Source organism: Oncorhynchus mykiss, chromosome 16 (assembly GCF_057628025.1).
Source record: "Oncorhynchus mykiss isolate SJ-2025 chromosome 16, ASM5762802v1, whole genome shotgun sequence".
Taxonomy (NCBI): domain Eukaryota; kingdom Metazoa; phylum Chordata; class Actinopteri; order Salmoniformes; family Salmonidae; genus Oncorhynchus; species Oncorhynchus mykiss.
Genome location: NC_143037.1, coordinates 73,770,148 through 73,795,221, shown reverse-complemented (window position 1 = coordinate 73,795,221; position 25,074 = coordinate 73,770,148). Strand labels below are relative to the sequence as shown.

Sequence of the window (25,074 nt, the reverse complement as noted above, 5' to 3'; positions counted from 1 at the left end):
ACGTATCCCAACCTACTCCGCGACAAACGTTTCTTTCAATTTAATTTCCCCCATCTCCAAATCATGGAATGTCAACTCTGGTTCATCTTATGTCTATTGTTTGATGTGCAATAGCCACATCATTCCCGATCTCTGTCTAGTGGAAGGCCAAACTTACATATCCTATATCTATTCGACTACACCTCTAACATAACCAATTAAACAGTTTACAACTCATTCAATAGGATCTTTTACATGCAGATTCAGTCGATCTATTAATTAACTAAATCTCTAAACACAACCAATTAAACAGTTTAGAACTTATTCAATAGGAACTTTTACGTGCATACTACACTTCTAAACAAAACCAATTAAACAGTAAGCACTTATTTAATAGGAACTTTTACATGCATACTACACTTCTAATAATAGGCCAATTGATAAAAAATAAAAATACAAATAAAAAATAAAAACGAGCAAAACAAGATCTCCCCGATCAATGTCTTAGGTTCTTATGTAAAAAATTTGGGCACCGATTCATACTCACGCCCAGTACTTTCTGATCAAAATTTGGTTTAGGCTATAATACAATATGCAGATTTCGATATAACGGGCTCTGCTCACCTTTATATAGAGCGCTCCGATCAGATTTCCTGAGGCAAGATGAATGGCTGGGGAAGTCACTCTTCCGTCTGATTTTTTAGCCGTGATCAGTCTCGTCCTCTCACACTAACTTATAATAGATCGAATTCAAGAACAACCTTCCTCTGCTACCAATTCTGTTAGTGTTCAAATACTGGAGAGTTGAGACCAAATCACGGACGCTGGACAGAGTGGATTTCAGTTGTAACAAAAGACAGTTTTAATGAGTCAGAGATATCTTGTCCCGCAGTTTTACGTGCACGGACCTAGTTCACATAACTCGGCAAGGAGCCAGGTGAAAAAGAGGCCTATACAATGGTTACATACATTTTTATACATAGAATAAAGTAGGTGGAGTCTTGTCGTTTCGGTCTTCTTGACTGGTCGGAGGGTTGGAGGCGGGCCTTGCTCTAGCCAGAGCGGGCCCCATTGGTGCACAGCAAAAGTTCTTTGCTCTTGGGACCGGCCAGTTAGAGGGAGATGAGATGTGTGTTTATATAAGGAAGAGGGGGTCAGTCTTATGGCTGGGTGTATGTGTTCTTACTACGGAATGTCTTTGTTTATATGAGCTATGTGTATGAATATTTATATAACACTACCCACCTCTCACCAGTGTTGCCAACTTAGCGACTTTGTCGCTATATTTAGTGAGTATTCAGAAAAAAGACAAGAATCGACAGAAGAAAGTTCAATTGTAGTTCTAAACATACTTAGGGTGTTTTTTACTCACTTTTTGTCTCTCCCGAGACGTTATTCCTCCTTTTGAATGAGTTAAGACTTACTATGCAAGCTAAGAAACTCAGCAACTCTGCCGTTTGACAAAGTTCCCCACCATATTGTAGGTTAATTACTTACACGAAATGATTCATCTGCTGTTTCAGACGTTTTTACAATTTTTAAGCTCCAGAGCCAAATGAGAAATGCAGTGTCCTCGAACGACCAACATTATGAAGAAATAGTATATGATTCTGAATGTTCACTCATATCTCGCGACCCACCTATGACATGTTAATAACCGCTTTGGGTCCCAAATCATAGTTTAAGAATTCATGTCAGAGGTTCTTGAGTTTATTCATCTCGAGACCCAAATGAAAAATATACTGTCCTCGAATGATCATAGTTACGAAGAAATAGTATGTGATTAACATTGATTACTGATATCTCGCTACCCACCTCTCACCAGTGTTGCCAACTTAGCGACTTTGTCGCTATATTTAGTGAGTATTCAGAAAAAAGACAAGAATCGACAGAAGAAAGTTCAATTGTAGTTCTAAACATACTTAGGGTGTTTTTTACTCACTTTTTGTCTCTCCCGAGACGTTATTCCTCTCTCCTACAGCGTCAATCACAATTACATCCACTTGGCCAATTATGAAAATTATGTGATGACGTCATTTAGCGACTTCTAGCTACTTTTAGGACCAGCAATAGCTACTTTCCTTCCTGAGGATTTGGCAACACTGCCTCTCACATGCTCAGGCCCACTTTGCGTCCCAAAACGTAGCTTAAGAAACCCTGTTGCTAGACAATTGAAGGTGTCTGTATCGTTTCCAATATTAGTAAAAGACATCTCTTTTGTGATGTGATTTTGCTAGACAGAGATGTGGGTTAAATTAATGAGACTGGTTTGATTCAAATAGGTGTGGGTGTTCACATCTGCAACATATACGACTTTTATGGGTGCTGTGGCTTAGTTGGTTAAAGTGCCTGTCTAGTAAACAGGAGATCCTGAGTTCAAATCTCAGCAGTACCTTTTTATTGTTCACATTGGTGGAGAAGGTCAGAGGGGAGGGCACTCAGGTTTTCTCACCAATGGGTTTAGAGAATTAGAGATGACGTGAGGAGGATGCAATTGAGATATTCCAATGTCACGGAAAAAGGGCACTTTTTGAATGAGAACAAACCTACCGACTGTGTAAAGCTCCATGGTTTCTTCAGTTTATTCATTATCGAGACCAAAATGAAAAGAGTTTAGCCAGCTTGTGCACATCACTTTCACAGCCTATGTAGGCTTTACAAAGCCAGCTCTTGAAGCCGGCCGTGATCGTATAGTGGTTAGTACTCTGCGTTGTGGTCGCAACAACCCCGGTTCGAATCCGGGTCACGGCACTGCAATGTAATTTTAGAAGGGTTGTTTTTTGAATAAGTTAAGACTTACTATGCAAGCTAAGAAACTCAGCAACTCTGCCGTTTGACAAAGTTCCCCACCATATTGTAGGTTAATTACTTACACGAAATGATTCATCTGCTGTTTCAGACGTTTTTACCATTTTTAAGCTCCAGAGCCAAATGAGAAATGCAGTGTCCTCGAACGACCAACATTATGAAGAAATAGTGTATGATTCTGAATGTTCACTCATATCTCGCGACCCACCTATGACATGTTAATAACCGCTTTGGGTCCCAAATCATAGTTTAAGAATTCATGTCAGAGGTTCTTGAGTTTATTCATCTCGAGACCCAAATGAAAAATGTACTGTCCTCGAATGATCATAGTTACGAAGAAATAGTATGTGATTACCATTGATTACTGATATCTCGCTACCCACCTCTCACCAGTGTTGCCAACTTAGCGACTTTGTCGCTATATTTAGTGAGTATTCAGAAAAAAGACAAGAATCGACAGAAGAAAGATCAATTGTAGTTCTAAACATACTTAGGGTGTTTTTTACTCACTTTTTGTCTCTCCCGAGACGTTATTCCTCTCTCCTACAGCGTCAATCACAATTACATCCACTTGCCAATTATGAAAATTATGTGATGACGTCATTTAGCGACTTCTAGCTACTTTTAGGACCAGCAATAGCTACTTTCCTTCCTGAGGATTTGGCAACACTGCCTCTCACATGCTCAGGCCCACTTTGCGTCCCAAAACGTAGCTTAAGAAACCCTGTTGCTAGACAATTGAAGGTGTCTGTATCGTTTCCAATATTAGTAAAAGACATCTCTTTTGTGATGTGATTTTGCTAGACAGAGATGTGGGTTAAATTAATGAGACTGGTTTGATTCAAATAGGTATTGGTGTTCACATCTGCAACATATATGACTTTTATGGGTGCTGTGGCTTAGTTGGTTAAAGTGCCTGTCTAGTAAACAGGAGATCCTGAGTTCAAATCTCAGTAGTACCTTTTTATTGTTCACATTGGTGGAGAAGGTCAGAGGGGAGGGCACTCAGGTTTTCTCACCAATGGGTTTAGAGAATTAGAGATGACGTGAGGAGGATGCAATTGAGATATTCCAATGTCACGGAAAAAGGGCACTTTTTGAATGAGAACAAACCTACCGACTGTGTAAAGCTCCATGGTTTCTTCAGTTTATTCATTATCGAGACCAAAATGAAAAGAGTTTAGCCAGCTTGTGCACATCACTTTCACAGCCTATGTAGGCTTTACAAAGCCAGCTCTTGAAGCCGGCCGTGATCGTATAGTGGTTAGTACTCTGCGTTGTGGTCGCAGCAACCCCGGTTCGAATCCGGGTCACGGCACTGCAATGTAATTTTAGAAGGGTTGTTTTTTGAATGAGTTAAGACTTACTATGCAAGCTAAGAAACTCAGCAACTCTGCCGTTTGACAAAGTTCCCCACCATATTGTAGGTTAATTACTTACACGAAATGATTCATCTGCTGTTTCAGACGTTTTTACCATTTTTAAGCTCCAGAGCCAAATGAGAAATGCAGTGTCCTCGAACGACCAACATTATGAAGAAATAGTGTATGATTCTGAATGTTCACTCATATCTCGCGACCCACCTATGACATGTTAATAACCGCTTTGGGTCCCAAATCATAGTTTAAGAATTCATGTCAGAGGTTCTTGAGTTTATTCATCTCGAGACCCAAATGAAAAATGTACTGTCCTCGAATGATCATAGTTACGAAGAAATAGTATGTGATTACCATTGATTACTGATATCTCGCTACCCACCTCTCACCAGTGTTGCCAACTTAGCGACTTTGTCGCTATATTTAGTGAGTATTCAGAAAAAAGACAAGAATCGACAGAAGAAAGTTCAATTGTAGTTCTAAACATACTTAGGGTGTTTTTTACTCACTTTTTGTCTCTCCCGAGACGTTATTCCTCTCTCCTACAGCGTCAATCACAATTACATCCACTTGCCAATTATGAAAATTATGTGATGACGTCATTTAGCGACTTCTAGCTACTTTTAGGACCAGCAATAGCTACTTTCCTTCCTGAGGATTTGGCAACACTGCCTCTCACATGCTCAGGCCCACTTTGCGTCCCAAAACGTAGCTTAAGAAACCCTGTTGCTAGACAATTGAAGGTGTCTGTATCGTTTCCAATATTAGTAAAATACATCTCTTTTGTGATGTGATTTTGCTAGACAGAGATGTGGGTTAAATTAATGAGACTGGTTTGATTCAAATAGGTGTTGGTGTTCACATCTGCAACATATATGACTTTTATGGGTGCTGTGGCTTAGTTGGTTAAAGTGCCTGTCTAGTAAACAGGAGATCCTGAGTTCAAATCTCAGTAGTACCTTTTTATTGTTCACATTGGTGGAGAAGGTCAGAGGGGAGGGCACTCAGGTTTTCTCACCAATGGGTTTAGAGAATTAGAGATGACGTGAGGAGGATGCAATTGAGATATTCCAATGTCACGGAAAAAGGGCACTTTTTGAATGAGAACAAACCTACCGACTGTGTAAAGCTCCATGGTTTCTTCAGTTTATTCATTATCGAGACCAAAATGAAAAGAGTTTAGCCAGCTTGTGCACATCACTTTCACAGCCTATGTAGGCTTTACAAAGCCAGCTCTTGAAGCCGGCCGTGATCGTATAGTGGTTAGTACTCTGCGTTGTGGTCGCAGCAACCCCGGTTCGAATCCGGGTCACGGCACTGCAATGTAATTTTAGAAGGGTTGTTTATTGAATAAGTTAAGACTTACTATGCAAGCTAAGAAACTCAGCAACTCTGCCGTTTGACAAAGTTCCCCACCATATTGTAGGTTAATTACTTACACGAAATGATTCATCTGCTGTTTCAGACGTTTTTACCATTTTTAAGCTCCAGAGCCAAATGAGAAATGCAGTGTCCTCGAACGACCAACATTATGAAGAAATAGTGTATGATTCTGAATGTTCACTCATATCTCGCGACCCACCTATGACATGTTAATAACCGCTTTGGGTCCCAAATCATAGTTTAAGAATTCATGTCAGAGGTTCTTGAGTTTATTCATCTCGAGACCCAAATGAAAAATGTACTGTCCTCGAATGATCATAGTTACGAAGAAATAGTATGTGATTACCATTGATTACTGATATCTCGCTACCCACCTCTCACCAGTGTTGCCAACTTAGCGACTTTGTCGCTATATTTAGTGAGTATTCAGAAAAAAGACAAGAATCGACAGAAGAAAGATCAATTGTAGTTCTAAACATACTTAGGGTGTTTTTTACTCACTTTTTGTCTCTCCCGAGACGTTATTCCTCTCTCCTACAGCGTCAATCACAATTACATCCACTTGCCAATTATGAAAATTATGTGATGACGTCATTTAGCGACTTCTAGCTACTTTTAGGACCAGCAATAGCTACTTTCCTTCCTGAGGATTTGGCAACACTGCCTCTCACATGCTCAGGCCCACTTTGCGTCCCAAAACGTAGCTTAAGAAACCCTGTTGCTAGACAATTGAAGGTGTCTGTATCGTTTCCAATATTAGTAAAAGACATCTCTTTTGTGATGTGATTTTGCTAGACAGAGATGTGGGTTAAATTAATGAGACTGGTTTGATTCAAATAGGTATTGGTGTTCACATCTGCAACATATATGACTTTTATGGGTGCTGTGGCTTAGTTGGTTAAAGTGCCTGTCTAGTAAACAGGAGATCCTGAGTTCAAATCTCAGTAGTACCTTTTTATTGTTCACATTGGTGGAGAAGGTCAGAGGGGAGGGCACTCAGGTTTTCTCACCAATGGGTTTAGAGAATTAGAGATGACGTGAGGAGGATGCAATTGAGATATTCCAATGTCACGGAAAAAGGGCACTTTTTGAATGAGAACAAACCTACCGACTGTGTAAAGCTCCATGGTTTCTTCAGTTTATTCATTATCGAGACCAAAATGAAAAGAGTTTAGCCAGCTTGTGCACATCACTTTCACAGCCTATGTAGGCTTTACAAAGCCAGCTCTTGAAGCCGGCCGTGATCGTATAGTGGTTAGTACTCTGCGTTGTGGTCGCAGCAACCCCGGTTCGAATCCGGGTCACGGCACTGCAATGTAATTTTAGAAGGGTTGTTTTTTGAATGAGTTAAGACTTACTATGCAAGCTAAGAAACTCAGCAACTCTGCCGTTTGACAAAGTTCCCCACCATATTGTAGGTTAATTACTTACACGAAATGATTCATCTGCTGTTTCAGACGTTTTTACCATTTTTAAGCTCCAGAGCCAAATGAGAAATGCAGTGTCCTCGAACGACCAACATTATGAAGAAATAGTGTATGATTCTGAATGTTCACTCATATCTCGCGACCCACCTATGACATGTTAATAACCGCTTTGGGTCCCAAATCATAGTTTAAGAATTCATGTCAGAGGTTCTTGAGTTTATTCATCTCGAGACCCAAATGAAAAATGTACTGTCCTCGAATGATCATAGTTACGAAGAAATAGTATGTGATTACCATTGATTACTGATATCTCGCTACCCACCTCTCACCAGTGTTGCCAACTTAGCGACTTTGTCGCTATATTTAGTGAGTATTCAGAAAAAAGACAAGAATCGACAGAAGAAAGTTCAATTGTAGTTCTAAACATACTTAGGGTGTTTTTTACTCACTTTTTGTCTCTCCCGAGACGTTATTCCTCTCTCCTACAGCGTCAATCACAATTACATCCACTTGCCAATTATGAAAATTATGTGATGACGTCATTTAGCGACTTCTAGCTACTTTTAGGACCAGCAATAGCTACTTTCCTTCCTGAGGATTTGGCAACACTGCCTCTCACATGCTCAGGCCCACTTTGCGTCCCAAAACGTAGCTTAAGAAACCCTGTTGCTAGACAATTGAAGGTGTCTGTATCGTTTCCAATATTAGTAAAATACATCTCTTTTGTGATGTGATTTTGCTAGACAGAGATGTGGGTTAAATTAATGAGACTGGTTTGATTCAAATAGGTGTTGGTGTTCACATCTGCAACATATATGACTTTTATGGGTGCTGTGGCTTAGTTGGTTAAAGTGCCTGTCTAGTAAACAGGAGATCCTGAGTTCAAATCTCAGTAGTACCTTTTTATTGTTCACATTGGTGGAGAAGGTCAGAGGGGAGGGCACTCAGGTTTTCTCACCAATGGGTTTAGAGAATTAGAGATGACGTGAGGAGGATGCAATTGAGATATTCCAATGTCACGGAAAAAGGGCACTTTTTGAATGAGAACAAACCTACCGACTGTGTAAAGCTCCATGGTTTCTTCAGTTTATTCATTATCGAGACCAAAATGAAAAGAGTTTAGCCAGCTTGTGCACATCACTTTCACAGCCTATGTAGGCTTTACAAAGCCAGCTCTTGAAGCCGGCCGTGATCGTATAGTGGTTAGTACTCTGCGTTGTGGTCGCAGCAACCCCGGTTCGAATCCGGGTCACGGCACTGCAATGTAATTTTAGAAGGGTTGTTTTTTGAATGAGTTAAGACTTACTATGCAAGCTAAGAAACTCAGCAACTCTGCCGTTTGACAAAGTTCCCCACCATATTGTAGGTTAATTACTTACACGAAATGATTCATCTGCTGTTTCAGACGTTTTTACCATTTTTAAGCTCCAGAGCCAAATGAGAAATGCAGTGTCCTCGAACGACCAACATTATGAAGAAATAGTGTATGATTCTGAATGTTCACTCATATCTCGCGACCCACCTATGACATGTTAATAACCGCTTTGGGTCCCAAATCATAGTTTAAGAATTCATGTCAGAGGTTCTTGAGTTTATTCATCTCGAGACCCAAATGAAAAATGTACTGTCCTCGAATGATCATAGTTACGAAGAAATAGTATGTGATTACCATTGATTACTGATATCTCGCTACCCACCTCTCACCAGTGTTGCCAACTTAGCGACTTTGTCGCTATATTTAGTGAGTATTCAGAAAAAAGACAAGAATCGACAGAAGAAAGTTCAATTGTAGTTCTAAACATACTTAGGGTGTTTTTTACTCACTTTTTGTCTCTCCCGAGACGTTATTCCTCTCTCCTACAGCGTCAATCACAATTACATCCACTTGCCAATTATGAAAATTATGTGATGACGTCATTTAGCGACTTCTAGCTACTTTTAGGACCAGCAATAGCTACTTTCCTTCCTGAGGATTTGGCAACACTGCCTCTCACATGCTCAGGCCCACTTTGCGTCCCAAAACGTAGCTTAAGAAACCCTGTTGCTAGACAATTGAAGGTGTCTGTATCGTTTCCAATATTAGTAAAATACATCTCTTTTGTGATGTGATTTTGCTAGACAGAGATGTGGGTTAAATTAATGAGACTGGTTTGATTCAAATAGGTGTTGGTGTTCACATCTGCAACATATATGACTTTTATGGGTGCTGTGGCTTAGTTGGTTAAAGTGCCTGTCTAGTAAACAGGAGATCCTGAGTTCAAATCTCAGTAGTACCTTTTTATTGTTCACATTGGTGGAGAAGGTCAGAGGGGAGGGCACTCAGGTTTTCTCACCAATGGGTTTAGAGAATTAGAGATGACGTGAGGAGGATGCAATTGAGATATTCCAATGTCACGGAAAAAGGGCACTTTTTGAATGAGAACAAACCTACCGACTGTGTAAAGCTCCATGGTTTCTTCAGTTTATTCATTATCGAGACCAAAATGAAAAGAGTTTAGCCAGCTTGTGCACATCACTTTCACAGCCTATGTAGGCTTTACAAAGCCAGCTCTTGAAGCCGGCCGTGATCGTATAGTGGTTAGTACTCTGCGTTGTGGTCGCAGCAACCCCGGTTCGAATCCGGGTCACGGCACTGCAATGTAATTTTAGAAGGGTTGTTTTTTGAATGAGTTAAGACTTACTATGCAAGCTAAGAAACTCAGCAACTCTGCCGTTTGACAAAGTTCCCCACCATATTGTAGGTTAATTACTTACACGAAATGATTCATCTGCTGTTTCAGACGTTTTTACCATTTTTAAGCTCCAGAGCCAAATGAGAAATGCAGTGTCCTCGAACGACCAACATTATGAAGAAATAGTGTATGATTCTGAATGTTCACTCATATCTCGCGACCCACCTATGACATGTTAATAACCGCTTTGGGTCCCAAATCATAGTTTAAGAATTCATGTCAGAGGTTCTTGAGTTTATTCATCTCGAGACCCAAATGAAAAATGTACTGTCCTCGAATGATCATAGTTACGAAGAAATAGTATGTGATTACCATTGATTACTGATATCTCGCTACCCACCTCTCACCAGTGTTGCCAACTTAGCGACTTTGTCGCTATATTTAGTGAGTATTCAGAAAAAAGACAAGAATCGACAGAAGAAAGTTCAATTGTAGTTCTAAACATACTTAGGGTGTTTTTTACTCACTTTTTGTCTCTCCCGAGACGTTATTCCTCTCTCCTACAGCGTCAATCACAATTACATCCACTTGCCAATTATGAAAATTATGTGATGACGTCATTTAGCGACTTCTAGCTACTTTTAGGACCAGCAATAGCTACTTTCCTTCCTGAGGATTTGGCAACACTGCCTCTCACATGCTCAGGCCCACTTTGCGTCCCAAAACGTAGCTTAAGAAACCCTGTTGCTAGACAATTGAAGGTGTCTGTATCGTTTCCAATATTAGTAAAATACATCTCTTTTGTGATGTGATTTTGCTAGACAGAGATGTGGGTTAAATTAATGAGACTGGTTTGATTCAAATAGGTGTTGGTGTTCACATCTGCAACATATATGACTTTTATGGGTGCTGTGGCTTAGTTGGTTAAAGTGCCTGTCTAGTAAACAGGAGATCCTGAGTTCAAATCTCAGTAGTACCATTTTATTGTTCACATTGGTGGAGAAGGTCAGAGGGGAGGGCACTCAGGTTTTCTCACCAATGGGTTTAGAGAATTAGAGATGACGTGAGGAGGATGCAATTGAGATATTCCAATGTCACGGAAAAAGGGCACTTTTTGAATGAGAACAAACCTACCGACTGTGTAAAGCTCCATGGTTTCTTCAGTTTATTCATTATCGAGACCAAAATGAAAAGAGTTTAGCCAGCTTGTGCACATCACTTTCACAGCCTATGTAGGCTTTACAAAGCCAGCTCTTGAAGCCGGCCGTGATCGTATAGTGGTTAGTACTCTGCGTTGTGGTCGCAGCAACCCCGGTTCGAATCCGGGTCACGGCACTGCAATGTAATTTTAGAAGGGTTGTTTTTTGAATGAGTTAAGACTTACTATGCAAGCTAAGAAACTCAGCAACTCTGCCGTTTGACAAAGTTCCCCACCATATTGTAGGTTAATTACTTACACGAAATGATTCATCTGCTGTTTCAGACGTTTTTACCATTTTTAAGCTCCAGAGCCAAATGAGAAATGCAGTGTCCTCGAACGACCAACATTATGAAGAAATAGTGTATGATTCTGAATGTTCACTCATATCTCGCGACCCACCTATGACATGTTAATAACCGCTTTGGGTCCCAAATCATAGTTTAAGAATTCATGTCAGAGGTTCTTGAGTTTATTCATCTCGAGACCCAAATGAAAAATGTACTGTCCTCGAATGATCATAGTTACGAAGAAATAGTATGTGATTACCATTGATTACTGATATCTCGCTACCCACCTCTCACCAGTGTTGCCAACTTAGCGACTTTGTCGCTATATTTAGTGAGTATTCAGAAAAAAGACAAGAATCGACAGAAGAAAGTTCAATTGTAGTTCTAAACATACTTAGGGTGTTTTTTACTCACTTTTTGTCTCTCCCGAGACGTTATTCCTCTCTCCTACAGCGTAAATCACAATTACATCCACTTGCCAATTATGAAAATTATGTGATGACGTCATTTAGCGACTTCTAGCTACTTTTAGGACCAGCAATAGCTACTTTCCTTCCTGAGGATTTGGCAACACTGCCTCTCACATGCTCAGGCCCACTTTGCGTCCCAAAACGTAGCTTAAGAAACCCTGTTGCTAGACAATTGAAGGTGTCTGTATCGTTTCCAATATTAGTAAAATACATCTCTTTTGTGATGTGATTTTGCTAGACAGAGATGTGGGTTAAATTAATGAGACTGGTTTGATTCAAATAGGTGTTGGTGTTCACATCTGCAACATATATGACTTTTATGGGTGCTGTGGCTTAGTTGGTTAAAGTGCCTGTCTAGTAAACAGGAGATCCTGAGTTCAAATCTCAGTAGTACCTTTTTATTGTTCACATTGGTGGAGAAGGTCAGAGGGGAGGGCACTCAGGTTTTCTCACCAATGGGTTTAGAGAATTAGAGATGACGTGAGGAGGATGCAATTGAGATATTCCAATGTCACGGAAAAAGGGCACTTTTTGAATGAGAACAAACCTACCGACTGTGTAAAGCTCCATGGTTTCTTCAGTTTATTCATTATCGAGACCAAAATGAAAAGAGTTTAGCCAGCTTGTGCACATCACTTTCACAGCCTATGTAGGCTTTACAAAGCCAGCTCTTGAAGCCGGCCGTGATCGTATAGTGGTTAGTACTCTGCGTTGTGGTCGCAGCAACCCCTGTTCGAATCCGGGTCACGGCACTGCAATGTAATTTTAGAAGGGTTGTTTTTTGAATGAGTTAAGACTTACTATGCAAGCTAAGAAACTCAGCAACTCTGCCGTTTGACAAAGTTCCCCACCATATTGTAGGTTAATTACTTACACGAAATGATTCATCTGCTGTTTCAGACGTTTTTACCATTTTTAAGCTCCAGAGCCAAATGAGAAATGCAGTGTCCTCGAACGACCAACATTATGAAGAAATAGTGTATGATTCTGAATGTTCACTCATATCTCGCGACCCACCTATGACATGTTAATAACCGCTTTGGGTCCCAAATCATAGTTTAAGAATTCATGTCAGAGGTTCTTGAGTTTATTCATCTCGAGACCCAAATGAAAAATGTACTGTCCTCGAATGATCATAGTTACGAAGAAATAGTATGTGATTACCATTGATTACTGATATCTCGCTACCCACCTCTCACCAGTGTTGCCAACTTAGCGACTTTGTCGCTATATTTAGTGAGTATTCAGAAAAAAGACAAGAATCGACAGAAGAAAGTTCAATTGTAGTTCTAAACATACTTAGGGTGTTTTTTACTCACTTTTTGTCTCTCCCGAGACGTTATTCCTCTCTCCTACAGCGTCAATCACAATTACATCCACTTGCCAATTATGAAAATTATGTGATGACGTCATTTAGCGACTTCTAGCTACTTTTAGGACCAGCAATAGCTACTTTCCTTCCTGAGGATTTGGCAACACTGCCTCTCACATGCTCAGGCCCACTTTGCGTCCCAAAACGTAGCTTAAGAAACCCTGTTGCTAGACAATTGAAGGTGTCTGTATCGTTTCCAATATTAGTAAAATACATCTCTTTTGTGATGTGATTTTGCTAGACAGAGATGTGGGTTAAATTAATGAGACTGGTTTGATTCAAATAGGTGTTGGTGTTCACATCTACAACATATATGACTTTTATGGGTGCTGTGGCTTAGTTGGTTAAAGTGCCTGTCTAGTAAACAGGAGATCCTGAGTTCAAATCTCAGCAGTACCTTTTTATTGTTCACATTGGTGGAGAAGGTCAGAGGGGAGGGCACTCAGGTTTTCTCACCAATGGGTTTAGAGAATTAGAGATGACGTGAGGAGGATGCAATTGAGATATTCCAATGTCACGGAAAAAGGGCACTTTTTGAATGAGAAAAAACCTACCGACTGTGTAAAGCTCCACTGTTTCTTCAGTTTATTCATTATCGAGACCAAAATGAAAAGAGTTTAGCCAGCTTGTGCACATCACTTTCACAGCCTATGTAGGCTTTACAAAGCCAGCTCTTGTAGCCGGCCGTGATCGTGTAGTGGTTAGTACTCTGCGTTGTGGTCGCAGCAACCCCGGTTCGAATCCGGGTCACGGCACTGCAATGTAATTTTAGAAGGGTTGTTTTTTGAATGAGTTAAGACTTACTATGCAAGCTAAGAAACTCAGCAACTCTGCCGTTTGACAAAGTTCCCCACCATATTGTAGGTTAATTACTTACACGAAATGATTCATCTGCTGTTTCAGACGTTTTTACAATTTTTAAGCTCCAGAGCCAAATGAGAAATGCAGTGTCCTCGAACGACCAACATTATGAAGAAATAGTATATGATTCTGAATGTTCACTCATATCTCGCGACCCACCTATGACATGTTAATAACCGCTTTGGGTCCCAAATCATAGTTTAAGAATTCATGTCAGAGGTTCTTGAGTTTATTCATCTCGAGACCCAAATGAAAAATATACTGTCCTCGAATGATCATAGTTACGAAGAAATAGTATGTGATTAACATTGATTACTGATATCTCGCTACCCACCTCTCACCAGTGTTGCCAACTTAGCGACTTTGTCGCTATATTTAGTGAGTATTCAGAAAAAAGACAAGAATCGACAGAAGAAAGTTCAATTGTAGTTCTAAACATACTTAGGGTGTTTTTTACTCACTTTTTGTCTCTCCCGAGACGTTATTCCTCTCTCCTACAGCGTCAATCACAATTACATCCACTTGGCCAATTATGAAAATTATGTGATGACGTCATTTAGCGACTTCTAGCTACTTTTAGGACCAGCAATAGCTACTTTCCTTCCTGAGGATTTGGCAACACTGCCTCTCACATGCTCAGGCCCACTTTGCGTCCCAAAACGTAGCTTAAGAAACCCTGTTGCTAGACAATTGAAGGTGTCTGTATCGTTTCCAATATTAGTAAAAGACATCTCTTTTGTGATGTGATTTTGCTAGACAGAGATGTGGGTTAAATTAATGAGACTGGTTTGATTCAAATAGGTGTGGGTGTTCACATCTGCAACATATAAGACTTTTATGGGTGCTGTGGCTTAGTTGGTTAAAGTGCCTGTCTAGTAAACAGGAGATCCTGAGTTCAAATCTCAGCAGTACCTTTTTATTGTTCACATTGGTGGAGAAGGTCAGAGGGGAGGGCACTCAGGTTTTCTCACCAATGGGTTTAGAGAATTAGAGATGACGTGAGGAGGATGCAATTGAGATATTCCAATGTCACGGAAAAAGGGCACTTTTTGAATGAGAACAAACCTACCGACTGTGTAAAGCTCCATGGTTTCTTCAGTTTATTCATTATCGAGACCAAAATGAAAAGAGTTTAGCCAGCTTGTGCACATCACTTTCACAGCCTATGTAGGCTTTACAAAGCCAGCTCTTGAAGCCGGCCGTGATCGTATAGTGGTTAGTACTCTGCGTTGTGGTCGCAGCAACCCCGGTTCGAATCCGGGTCACGGCACTGCAATGTAATTTTAGAAGGGTTGTTTTTTGAATGAGTTAAGACTTACTATGCAAGCTAAGAAACTCAGCAACTCTGCCGTTTGACAAAGTTCCCCACCATATTGTAGGTTAATTACTTACACGAAATGATTCATCTGCTGTTTCAGACGTTTTTACCATTTTTAAGCTCCAGAGCCAAATGAGAAATGCAGTGTCCTCGAACGACCAACATTATGAAGAAATAGTGTATGATTCTGAATGTTCACTCATATCTCGCGACCCACCTATGACATGTTAATAACCGCTTTGGGTCCCAAATCATAGTTTAAGAATTCATGTCAGAGGTTCTTGAGTTTATTCATCTCGAGACCCAAATGAAAAATGTACTGTCCTCGAATGATCATAGTTACGAAGAAATAGTATGTGATTATGTTGTAATAACATATTAAAACATGTAATGACGCATTCACGGACTGTTGTTAAACACACTGATAACCCATGAATATACACTGCTCCAAACCCTTTGGGATGGGCTACAAAGACAATGAACTCTGTCAAGAACCAATGAGATACAGACAACAGGCTGGAGAGGACTGTCTATCACCTACGAACAACCAACCAGGAGCCAGGACTACTAGAATCTACCTACGTCATTCCAATGTATAAATGTACTGCCCAAATATGTGTTACGCTCTCTTTTTCCGAAACCTCCCTAAGAGTGGACGATAAGAGCCGTGCTGCACGTTTGCCAGATATCACTATGCTAGATTAAAAGGCCTCAAATATACCGTATCCGCCTTGTCCAGAGTCTCATCTTGGTCCTGTCTCTCCTATAACTAATTCATGAACAAAATGGTAGCTAGAGGATGGTAGAAATCCATGAATTCGGTCCATAGATTTGATGAGAGAAAAGACAAGTTGACGACAGATTCTAGAAGGACGGGCGACCTGTCTACAGGAGCCATCGGGGATTCAACTCGCCTCAGGAAACTGACCAAAGAGCTCGACATTATAAAGGTACGCAGAACCGGTTTAATCGAATTCTGCATATTATAGTATAATCAATATCCAAATTATGGTCAGAAGTACTGAGTGCGTGAGTATGAATTGCCGTTAAATTTATGAAAATTGTTCCGATAACCAAAGGCATTTGCATAATGATATCTGTGTAAATATATTGTTCAAATCTGATTCAAATAGTCCTGCAACAGTAATAAAATTACTGGGTGTCGTGGTGAGGAATTGGAGGACAGAATGTGATATGATGTGATATATTGTTTAAGATTTAATCCAAATAGGCTGGCAGTAGTTGATATGTAAATCGACTAGGTGTTACGGTGAAGGATTTGATAACAGAATTCGATGGAATGTGATGCACTGTTTTAATCGGGTCCAAATAGGCTGGCAATTTTCGATTTGGCAATCGTTTAGGTGTTACGGTGAGGGATTCGATAACTCAGTGAAATGAAATATGAATGAGATGATGAAATGTTTTGTTAATTGATCGAGACGTATATTTAATACTGTAACTAGTGGAGTAGCATCCCACTAGGAGCAACAGTTAACAAGCTAAATAATTGGACTAGGAGTGAAGGAATTAAACCTGATCTCTCCAGATTGATGTCACTGATTCACCGTTCCATGAGACCGAGGGATACTGACCACCGGCTCTAAATTTGACCGCCGAGTCAAAAGTTTGGGCGGGGCTGTGCGGCCGCCGTGCCGTGTAACGAATTGATTTCTGTTCTCTTTGTGCTGTTGGGGTTGCCTAGAATTAATTTGACAAATATTATAGAAGGCATCTGAATGCATTGACATTGACCCAAAAGTAGGCGTTTGGGACACTAACATTTCGCCAGGCAGTAGAAATGTGTGAACCTGTAAAATTACTCCAGTAAAATACCCTAGACGCATAATTATCTCGCGAATATCCTTTTGCGATATTATAGTACAGCAATTCTACAAAACTCTGTGTGCACGAGGGTGAGACACGAGAGATAAGTCTGTGTGGGCACCAGGGATACATCGCTGGTTTCGACCAAGTGACGGGCTAAGTGCACATAGTTGCGGAGGGCCATAGTGCAATGTGCAACATTTAGTTGTTTTTAATTGTTTTACATAATTTTTTATCGGACCCAGACATAGTGAATCGTCAATATGGCCTCAATTACCGTTCCCAAACTCAAATTCAATGAATATTTAGATCAGAGAATACAGGAAAGGGCAGGAGGAAAACAGGAATATAAAACAATAAAGAAGATATGGGGGGAAATTAGGCTAAGAGAGTGAGGCAGAAAATAATAGCAGCCATTTTTTTTCAAGAAAAAAGGAACGAAGGAGAGAGAGAGAGCGGAGGCGGAGCTGAGAATAGGGACATGGGCAATAGAGGTGAAAAAAAGGACATGCCCACAAAAGAAACCTGATATGATGGGGGTGCTTGCTGGGGCCTCAGATGACGTCAGAGAAGGCACAAACAACAACCACAACACACCACCACCCACCGTGACCACCCCATCGGCCCCGCTCCCTCTATACCCGCCACAGGAAGAGAAGACTGAAGTGCCACCTCCCTATTCACAAAATCCATTCGCATACCTCCCACACAACCCATTTAAAAACCCACACCACACCAGCAGCCATACAGGCCCCGGTCTTCATGGTGAAGGGAGGACAGCTAAAAGGGAACATGACTGTGGGGATTCAAGAAGGCCACCTCGTCTGTGAAGAAAGGCCCGATTTGCTCAAGCCCCACAGCACTACAAGGCCCAGGTGGGTCCCTGCTGAACTACCCACAAGGAAGGGAAGGTGGATCTCAACCGGGCCTCCTAAAGAGAGAAGGCCACGATCTTATTCAGTTCTCCTCTACTCCAAACACAGACAATTAGCTGAAATCATAGGCTTGACACAAGCACTGAAAGGAGCAGGAAGGGGCCTACCAACTTCCCCTACGCCCAGCAGTTGATCCACGCTTCGTTGAGTACCAGCCTGGGAAGACCGCCTTGATGGGACAGATGCCCAGCCTACATGGAGGAGCCTCTACATGGATACACTAACTGCAATGAAAATACTACTACCCAAAGCCACGAACACAGGATGAGGAGGAGGAGGAGGAGGAAGAGGACCCCCTCCTCTACAATACAACCACCCAGGGCCCAGCCACATGCAGCAGCAACAGCAAGATTACAACCAACCACAGTTTCAAGGTATGGCAGGGAACACCATGCCCTGGCCATAAAAGATTCCCACACTGTCTGAAACCCCAGAAGTGTACTGGCCAAAATGCCTACCCACAGGGCCTGCCACCCCTCACATCCAGTTTAAGTTCAACCAACTGAAAGCTCAAATCTACACTGCACCCATATAAGACTCCCCAAGCTGAGATCCATTGCACACTCAATGCAACAGAAACCGATGACTTCCTCTACACTGCAGACTGGGACGAAGACAGGATGCACCTGACCCCTCCTATCAGGTGTTGTACCATTGGGTGTGGCCCAGAGGGGGTGGCAGCACCGGTCATCCTACGATCAAGGAACCTCCATGCACCCCTGGCCTGGATGGCTGAAGCATCAACAGCCATAGCACTCCTGAAAACAGATCTATCAGCGGCAGCAGCTCTGACTGCACCTGACTACAAGAACAAGTTCCATTTGGATGTTTCTGAAAGGGAAGGATTCACCTCATCCGTCCTATTCCAGAAACAAGAGGGGGAGAGACGGGTCTTGACGCACTACTCTTCCAAACTTGACCACATTGAGGTAGAACAGACAACATGCTCCAGATACGTTGCTGCAGTAGCAAAAGCTATTGAAAAAACAGCTCACCTCGTGATGTCACCCTTCAAACAGCCATCATCCCTCAACCAGCATCGGCCCAATTAGCTGAAATCATCGGATTGACGCAGGCCCTCATCAGAGGAAAAGGAAAGACTGTGAATATCTATAGAGACTCAGCCCATGCCCATGAAGCAGTCCACACTGATGGACCCAGAACTTTTATGAGAAGCACATGGCCCACACACACACGAAGGCAAACTAAAGACCCTCCAAAAGACCCTCACATAAAAAATATGACTGACTTATTTATTTTATGATTTATTTTGTGACGAATGCAATGTTTGTGACAGACACAACCCAAAGAAACCATATCGAACACCAATGGGCTCATACCCATTACCTAATGCATGATTTCAGGTTATTAGCATAGAATACACAGACATGGGGGCGGATAAGGTGGTTAATGGGAAACAATACCTATTAGTGATGGTGGATAGGTTTTCCAAATGGGTAGAGGCAATTCCAGCGGCGGGGGAGGATGCGAGGTCAGTTATAGGCCACAATCCCAAGATCTCATGGAACGCGCAAGTCAAACGTATGTGCCGGGTCGAAGTTGAAATGGGTCGAAGCCCTGCCCCTGGCGTTGATGGCCATGAGAGCCTCACCAGGATCAGGCACCCATCTCTCTCCTCATGAGATAATGACTGGTAGAGTCATGCCTGGCCCACCAAGGGAGGGAGGTCATATGCCCGCCCTTGATGTGCAATAAATTGTAATGTCTAATTATGTGAAAAAACTGACGGTTCTCTCTGCAGCACTCTCTACCCAGGTTCACAAGGTCCAGGAGGGGGAGCTGCCGGGGGACACGCCACCACTGAAGGTAAAACTTGGAGACTGGGTAAGGGTGAAGGTCCACAAGAGAAAGTGGCTGGAACCCAGGTGGACTGGTCCGTACGAAGTGAAGGAGGTTACTTCACACTCAGTCCAGGTCAAAGGTAAATTGGGCGCACCTTGGCACCACCTCACACATTGTACACCAGCTCCAACCCCTTCCCGCACACTGACGGAAGTCAGAACCGACCTAAGTGGTCTACATTCGGCCCCAAATCTTGCACCTCCTTAGTCAGGGAAAATGGGAGGTTCAGCCCCATATTCACTGACTAAGTCACACCGTACTCCTTGGGAACGGTTGGGGATCTCCGGACCCCTGTTTGTTATTTTTCTTCTCATGGGAGGAGTCACTGTATGTACACTCACATGGCTTATAAACCAACAGATGCACCCACTACAGATGCACCCACTACAGACTCACACACTGAATTCTACTCTGCCAGGTGAAACTAACTCTCTCTCTTTTCCCTCTTATCTACCACAAGACCATACCGTTTCTAGGCGTGAGGTGGGAGTCACTAAGTGCACCCCCCAGGAGTTGAAGAGCACCACCTTGTGTTTGCCTTTCAATGCCACCACCACCGTTTACCTGCCTTGGGGCCTTTTGGGTCATGCGCAAAATAGTTTGGGGCTACCTGCCTGGACCTATTCCAGTTTTAACTGGTATATAACCAAAGGGGGATATGGTGAGTGGTCTTGGAAAAACTTGGTGGCAGAAACGGGGCATGACTGGTCCAGCTATTCCAAGGGACGGGTTGTTCTTGCCTGGCGCAAACGGCTTACATTTTCACGCACTGGTTTTCAACTAAAGCTGATTGTACGACCTGGAACCACTATGGGGTGTCAGGTTTTTACGTTGGCCCCATATGTAGATACCGACAGGGCTGAAGTCCATTTCACACTATATATCTGTGTTACGCCAGAACCACAGCCTACTTCTGTGACGGTGCGTGACGATATGGCAAAGCCACATACCCTGCCCCAGCACAGGGATGGGTGGGGTTCTGCTGTTTTAGTGGTCACCACCCCTACCCCGGATGAGAACATTCGGGTTGCTACAGGTATCTCAGGTTTGTCTAACAATTGGCTATTATTGACCGAACAAGCAGCCAATACAACCCCCACTAGTTGTGTAGTTTGCATGGGTGCCCGACCATTGCTCCGCATTGTCCCGGCTACTGTCGAGATCGGATGTTTAATGCCCCTTATGGACCAAGACAATCCGACTGGTAATTGTTTCTTGTGGGATGCAGTTTACCCTGTTGTCTCCGCTACGGACAGGGCACCAGTATTTTCCTCTGATGTTGCCATGGCCGAATTCTCCTGTATTAACATGACAGGGGGTATACTACAGTTAGGTTTGCTCCCTGTTGGTTGGTGTACAAATACTATCGTAGTAGTTGGAGTTTTTAAGCCAGTGATCAGGGCTGACATCTGGTGGTGGTGTGGGGGACCTCGGCTTTTTGACAGACCTCCCAATAAGGCTACGGGTACTTGTGCGCTTGTAACACTTCTACTGCCTATCTCTGTTTACCCTATAGGTGTGGGTGATTTGGTGACCCGGATACAGGCTGTGGACCCACAGTTTCTGCCTACCAGAACCAAGCGGGAAGCAGCCCTGACTGTTGGGGATCCCACATATATTGATGCTATAGGTGTTCCTAGGGGGGTCCCTGACTCAACAAGGTTTTGAGGCCGTACATGGTCAACTGGCGGCTACCTCCCTTATGGCTTTTCAAAATCGCATTGCCGTTGACATGTTGCTGGCTGAGAAGGGTGGTATATGTTTTATGTTTGGGGAGCAATGTTGCACATTTATCCCCAATAATACAGCCTCTGATGGCAGTCTCACTGTTGCGTTAGAAGGACTACGTACCCTGAATGGTAAAATGAAATCCCACTCTGGGGTTGATACCAGCACGTGGGACTCCTGGATGGATGCATTTGGTAAATATAAGGTCCTGGTCTCTTCTATTCTGGTCTCTATCTCTGTGTTTGTTGCAATACTAACCCTCTGTGGCTGTTGTTGCATCCCATGTGCCCGCTCCCTGCTTTCTCGAGTCATCACTTCTGCTATTGCACCAAATAATGACCCTGCACTGATGTTCCCCCTCATACAACAGGAGGATCCTCTGGTGGAGTTTGAAACATGCACATATGAGTAATTTTCACGTCTCTTTGGAGACGTGAAGAGGGGGACTACAAATTTCCTAAAATGTCCTATTCTATTTTTCTTACATTTAGTTTTGTCACGTCTAGTAGACGTGAAGAGGGGGTGTTGTAATAACATATTAAAACATGTAATGACGCATTCACGGACTGTTGTTAAACACACTGATAACCCATGAATATACACTGCTCCAAACCCTTTGGGATGGGCTACAAAGACAATGAACTATGTCAAGAACCAATGAGATACAGACAACAGGCTGGAGAGGACTGTCTATCACCTACGAACAACCAACCAGGAGCCAGGACTACTAGAATCTACCTACGTCATTCCAATGTATAAATGTACTGCCCAAATATGTGTTACGCTCTCTTTTTCCGAAACCTCCCTAAGAGTGGACGATAAGAGCCGTGCTGCACGTTTGCCAGATATCACTATGCTAGATTAAAAGGCCTCAAATATACCGTAGCCGCCTTGTCCAGAGTCTCATCTCGGTCCTGTCTCTCCTATAACTAATTCATGAACAATTACCATTGATTACTGATATCTCGCTACCCACCTCTCACCAGTGTTGCCAACTTAGCGACTTTGTCGCTATATTTAGTGAGTATTCAGAAAAAAGACAAGAATCGACAGAAGAAAGTTCAATTGTAGTTCTAAACATACTTAGGGTGTTTTTTACTCACTTTTTGTCTCTCCCGAGACGTTATTCCTCTCTCCTACAGCGTCAATCACAATTACATCCACTTGCCAATTATGAAAATTATGTGATGACGTCATTTAGCGACTTCTAGCTACTTTTAGGACCAGCAATAGCTACTTTCCTTCCTGAGGATTTGGCAACACTGCCTCTCACATGCTCAGGCCCACTTTGCGTCCCAAAACGTAGCTTAAGAAACCCTGTTGCTAGACAATTGAAGGTGTCTGTATCGTTTCCAATATTAGTAAAAGACATCTCTTTTGTGATGTGATTTTGCTAGACAGAGATGTGGGTTAAATTAATGAGACTGGTTTGATTCAAATAGGTGTTGGTGTTCACATCTGCAACATATATGACTTTTATGGGTGCTGTGGCTTAGTTGGTTAAAGTGCCTGTCTAGTAAACAGGAGATCCTGAGTTCAAATCTCAGTAGTACCTTTTTATTGTTCACATTGGTGGAGAAAGTCAGAGGGGAGGGCACTCAGGTTTTCTCACCAATGGGTTTAGAGAATTAGAGATGACGTGAGGAGGATGCAATTGAGATATTCCAATGTCACGGAAAAAGGGCACTTTTTGAATGAGAACAAACCTACCGACTGTGTAAAGCTCCATGGTTTCTTCAGTTTATTCATTATCGAGACCAAAATGAAAAGAGTTTAGCCAGCTTGTGCACATCACTTTCACAGCCTATGTAGGCTTTACAAAGCCAGCTCTTGAAGCCGGCCGTGATCGTATAGTGGTTAGTACTCTGCGTTGTGGTCGCAGCAACCCCGGTTCGAATCCGGGTCACGGCACTGCAATGTAATTTTAGAAGGGTTGTTTTTTGAATGAGTTAAGACTTACTATGCAAGCTAAGAAACTCAGCAACTCTGCCGTTTGACAAAGTTCCCCACCATATTGTAGGTTAATTACTTACACGAAATGATTCATCTGCTGTTTCAGACGTTTTTACAATTTTTAAGCTCCAGAGCCAAATGAGAAATGCAGTGTCCTCGAACGACCAACATTATGAAGAAATAGTGTATGATTCTGAATGTTCACTCATATCTCGCGACCCACCTATGACATGTTAATAACCGCTTTGGGTCCCAAATCATAGTTTAAGAATTCATGTCAGAGGTTCTTGAGTTTATTCATCTCGAGACCCAAATGAAAAATGTACTGTCCTCGAATGATCATAGTTACGAAGAAATAGTATGTGATTACCATTGATTACTGATATCTCGCTACCCACCTCTCACCAGTGTTGCCAACTTAGCGACTTTGTCGCTATATTTAGTGAGTATTCAGAAAAAAGACAAGAATCGACAGAAGAAAGTTCAATTGTAGTTCTAAACATACTTAGGGTGTTTTTTACTCACTTTTTGTCTCTCCCGAGACGTTATTCCTCTCTCCTACAGCGTCAATCACAATTACATCCACTTGCCAATTATGAAAATTATGTGATGACGTCATTTAGCGACTTCTAGCTACTTTTAGGACCAGCAATAGCTACTTTCCTTCCTGAGGATTTGGCAACACTGCCTCTCACATGCTCAGGCCCACTTTGCGTCCCAAAACGTAGCTTAAGAAACCCTGTTGCTAGACAATTGAAGGTGTCTGTATCGTTTCCAATATTAGTAAAATACATCTCTTTTGTGATGTGATTTTGCTAGACAGAGATGTGGGTTAAATTAATGAGACTGGTTTGATTCAAATAGGTGTTGGTGTTCACATCTACAACATATATGACTTTTATGGGTGCTGTGGCTTAGTTGGTTAAAGTGCCTGTCTAGTAAACAGGAGATCCTGAGTTCAAATCTCAGTAGTACCTTTTTATTGTTCACATTGGTGGAGAAGGTCAGAGGGGAGGGCACTCAGGTTTTCTCACCAATGGGTTTAGAGAATTAGAGATGACGTGAGGAGGATGCAATTGAGATATTCCAATGTCACGGAAAAAGGGCACTTTTTGAATGAGAACAAACCTACCGACTGTGTAAAGCTCCATGGTTTCTTCAGTTTATTCATTATCGAGACCAAAATGAAAAGAGTTTAGCCAGCTTGTGCACATCACTTTCACAGCCTATGTAGGCTTTACAAAGCCAGCTCTTGAAGCCGGCCGTGATCGTATAGTGGTTAGTACTCTGCGTTGTGGTCGCAGCAACCCCGGTTCGAATCCGGGTCACGGCACTGCAATGTAATTTTAGAAGGGTTGTTTTTTGAATGAGTTAAGACTTACTATGCAAGCTAAGAAACTCAGCAACTCTGCCGTTTGACAAAGTTCCCCACCATATTGTAGGTTAATTACTTACACGAAATGATTCATCTGCTGTTTCAGACGTTTTTACCATTTTTAAGCTCCAGAGCCAAATGAGAAATGCAGTGTCCTCGAACGACCAACATTATGAAGAAATAGTGTATGATTCTGAATGTTCACTCATATCTCGCGACCCACCTATGACATGTTAATA

At 42.1% G+C, this 25,074-nt stretch overlaps 12 non-coding genes across 12 annotated transcripts; all 12 read left to right on the top strand.

Moving 5' to 3' along the window:
* The first annotated feature begins 2,300 nt into the window (after nucleotides 1-2,300).
* On the top strand, nucleotides 2,301-2,374 carry trnat-agu (transfer RNA threonine (anticodon AGU)). The gene has a single exon. It is a non-coding gene; the product is annotated as a tRNA-Thr (tRNA).
* A 1,659-nt stretch (nucleotides 2,375-4,033) lies between these two features.
* On the top strand, nucleotides 4,034-4,105 carry trnah-gug (transfer RNA histidin (anticodon GUG)). The gene has a single exon. It is a non-coding gene; the product is annotated as a tRNA-His (tRNA).
* Nucleotides 4,106-5,408: 1,303 nt separating this feature from the next.
* trnah-gug (transfer RNA histidin (anticodon GUG)) lies at nucleotides 5,409-5,480 on the top strand. Its single transcript has one exon. It is a non-coding gene; the product is annotated as a tRNA-His (tRNA).
* A 1,303-nt stretch (nucleotides 5,481-6,783) lies between these two features.
* trnah-gug (transfer RNA histidin (anticodon GUG)) lies at nucleotides 6,784-6,855 on the top strand. Its single transcript has one exon. It is a non-coding gene; the product is annotated as a tRNA-His (tRNA).
* A 1,303-nt stretch (nucleotides 6,856-8,158) lies between these two features.
* trnah-gug (transfer RNA histidin (anticodon GUG)) lies at nucleotides 8,159-8,230 on the top strand. Its single transcript has one exon. It is a non-coding gene; the product is annotated as a tRNA-His (tRNA).
* A 1,303-nt stretch (nucleotides 8,231-9,533) lies between these two features.
* On the top strand, nucleotides 9,534-9,605 carry trnah-gug (transfer RNA histidin (anticodon GUG)). Its single transcript has one exon. It is a non-coding gene; the product is annotated as a tRNA-His (tRNA).
* Nucleotides 9,606-10,908: 1,303 nt separating this feature from the next.
* On the top strand, nucleotides 10,909-10,980 carry trnah-gug (transfer RNA histidin (anticodon GUG)). Its single transcript has one exon. It is a non-coding gene; the product is annotated as a tRNA-His (tRNA).
* Nucleotides 10,981-13,300: 2,320 nt separating this feature from the next.
* On the top strand, nucleotides 13,301-13,374 carry trnat-agu (transfer RNA threonine (anticodon AGU)). The gene has a single exon. It is a non-coding gene; the product is annotated as a tRNA-Thr (tRNA).
* A 1,302-nt stretch (nucleotides 13,375-14,676) lies between these two features.
* On the top strand, nucleotides 14,677-14,750 carry trnat-agu (transfer RNA threonine (anticodon AGU)). Its single transcript has one exon. It is a non-coding gene; the product is annotated as a tRNA-Thr (tRNA).
* Nucleotides 14,751-15,034: 284 nt separating this feature from the next.
* On the top strand, nucleotides 15,035-15,106 carry trnah-gug (transfer RNA histidin (anticodon GUG)). The gene has a single exon. It is a non-coding gene; the product is annotated as a tRNA-His (tRNA).
* Nucleotides 15,107-23,346: 8,240 nt separating this feature from the next.
* On the top strand, nucleotides 23,347-23,418 carry trnah-gug (transfer RNA histidin (anticodon GUG)). Its single transcript has one exon. It is a non-coding gene; the product is annotated as a tRNA-His (tRNA).
* Nucleotides 23,419-24,721: 1,303 nt separating this feature from the next.
* Nucleotides 24,722-24,793, top strand: trnah-gug (transfer RNA histidin (anticodon GUG)). The gene has a single exon. It is a non-coding gene; the product is annotated as a tRNA-His (tRNA).
* Nucleotides 24,794-25,074: the final 281 nt, after the last annotated feature.